Here is a 2,707-nt window from a genome sequence, read left to right on the forward strand (position 1 = left end):
CCTTCATGATAAAGACTCAGCAAAGTCGGCATAGAAGGATCATTTCTCAGTATAATAAAAGTCATCTATGAAAAACCTATAGCTAACATTATACTGAATGGGGAAAAGCTTAAAGCTTTTCCACAAAAACTGGTACAAGACAAGGCTGCCCACTTTCTCCACTTATTTTCAGCATAGTGCTGGAAATCCTAGCCAATGCGATCATGAAATAAAAGGCATTTAAATAGAGGAAGAAGAGGTGAAATTATCTCCATTTGTAGATGACATGATCATATACATAGAAGACCCAAGGGTATCCATGAAAAATTGCCTGGAATTAATAAGTGCATACAGTAAAGTGGCAGGATACAAAATCAACTTACAAAAATCTATAGCATTTCTATATACAAACAACAAGCAGAACTGAAGAAAGAAATCTCATTTATCATAGCCAGAAAAAGTATAAGATACCTGGGAATAAATCTAACCAAGGAAAGGAAAGACCGCTACAAGGAAAACTATGAAAATATTTAAAAAGAAATTGAAAATGACACACAAAGAAATGGAAGGACAGCCCTCATTCCTGAATTGGGAGAATTAATATAATCAAAATGGAAATTCTCACATTAATCTACATATTTAATGCAATCACTGTCAAATAACAAAAGACATTCTTCACAGATCTAGAAAAGACAATCAGAATTTATCTGGAATTGGGACCAGTAGTTGGTGTAATGACTATGTCACTGAACTCCCGCATAGCTGACCGCAGTTCGAGTCCTGGACCTGGTGGCTTAAACTCACGTCAGGCACGTGTGCATGCATGCCCAAAATCCAGAGAGGAGAATGGAGGAGAAGGGATTGCGGCATGGCCATTCCTCCTGGGGCGTGATTTCTCGCTTTCTGTCTCTCTGTCTCTCTCTATCTTTCTGGTAAACGCACAGGCCCTATAGCAAAAACCCCTCAAAAAAAAAAAAGGAATTTATCTGAAATCATAAAAGACCTCATATTGCCAAAGCAATCCTGCACAAGAAGAGTAGAGTGGATGGCATCTCACTCCCTGACCCCAAAATATATTACAAAGCTGTGATAATCAAAACAGTATAATACTGATACAAAAATAGATATGTGGACAAATGGAACAAAATAGAGACCCCAGAAATAAACCCTGAAACATACAGCCAACTGATATTTGACAAAGAGTACCAGTCAATCCAGTGGGAAAAGAAAAACCTCTTTAGCAAATGGTGCTGGAAAAACTGGGTATTAAAAGAAAAATAAACCAACCAATTTAATAGAGAAGAGTTTTAATATACTTACACTAAATCTTTTTTTTTAAATAAATTGAAACTTTTTTTATTTAACTCACATCTGCTTAGTTTTTTATTTAGTTAAGTATAAAGGCCCAGTTAATCAACTCATTAGATTGGTCAAGGCAAGACACTTGAACTACACAACAGGATTTAAAAAGCAGTTGGTTTCTTAGTAGTTCTCTGGTAACCACACGTGCACACACAGACACACACATAAACTGGTAGAGTACTTTGGATATAGGATTTCCCCCCATAATCTTGTATAATGCACTGTTCGCAATTTGCAGTATTCATAAATTGAACGTGACCAAACTAGAGATGTCTGATATACTCTTACAAAGTATTCGGAAACTTCAGCTATATTCCCCAAAAGATCTGATTTTAAACTATAAAAATCAAAACTTCATATAAAAGCGTAACAGATTTAACAGACATCTTTGAAAAAAATTAAATTGTAACTCAATTTTCTAATTTTTCAAATATGACTAAGAAAAAAATTTACAAGTATTAACGTCTATTTTTAAAAAAAGAACTATTAACTGGGTGAATTTTGGGGGAAAAAAGCTATACAGTATTATTGCACTCCATGAATGTGCAGAATTCCAGAATGTGCCAGCACTGAACCACTATCTTGCATTGAGGTTTTCCAAGAGGTACAACGCGCCTGCCAAGGAAGCATCTGGTCTGTACTAACAGCTTGCTGTCTTCAGTACAGGCCTTCATGATGTCAGTCACGCTGCTCTTGCAAAAATCCCTCAATGTAAAAGTTTTCAGTGCTGATAAGTGGGGCTACGATCGATGATGTGGGATTGAATCCATATGCACATTGAGCTTCATTTCATTGTCAAGAATTTGAACAAGTTGCTGCATGGATGGAAGGTGACCAGATTCCAACTTAGACCATACAGGCACATCATTTAAAGTTATCTCAAATACACCTGTTGACATACACTGGTTCTCAATCATGTTGCTCAGGAAGAAAACCATCATACATGCATAGACCTTATTTTCTTGGCCCCACTGCCAGATGGTAGGAGCTTGCATGCCCAAGAAAGCAAAAGGATCCTTGCCCACAATTACTAAGCCTATTAATACTAATTTGAAGACTGACAGGAAAGATGCTATGTGTCTATATATTGACTGAGGAAGGTAATTCTCTCGTACAATGCAGATGTCAGGGTATCGCTGGCTGATAACCTACATGTACTCCTCAAAAACCCGCCTATATCCTCAGGAAACACAAATCTGGAACTTGAGCAGCGGCCCCGTGGCATACTGCATCTTTAATCTCTTGCTGGGCACCCCGCCCAGGTTGGCCGAGGTCTCACTCCGGACCACCGCCGACGCCGCCACCAGGAAGAGCAGCAGAAGCCTCATCTTAACTGAGCCAGCCACTTCAGCCAGCCCCCTTACAC

At 38.4% G+C, this 2,707-nt stretch overlaps 1 pseudogene; it reads right to left on the minus strand.

The window, feature by feature from the left end:
* Window positions 1-1,660: 1,660 nt before the first annotated feature.
* Window positions 1,661-2,707, minus strand: LOC102497524 (thioredoxin reductase-like selenoprotein T pseudogene; annotated as a pseudogene).

The sequence above is a fragment of the Tupaia chinensis genome, unplaced genomic scaffold, assembly GCF_000334495.1.
Source record: "Tupaia chinensis unplaced genomic scaffold, TupChi_1.0 Scaffold143636_1, whole genome shotgun sequence".
Taxonomy (NCBI): domain Eukaryota; kingdom Metazoa; phylum Chordata; class Mammalia; order Scandentia; family Tupaiidae; genus Tupaia; species Tupaia belangeri.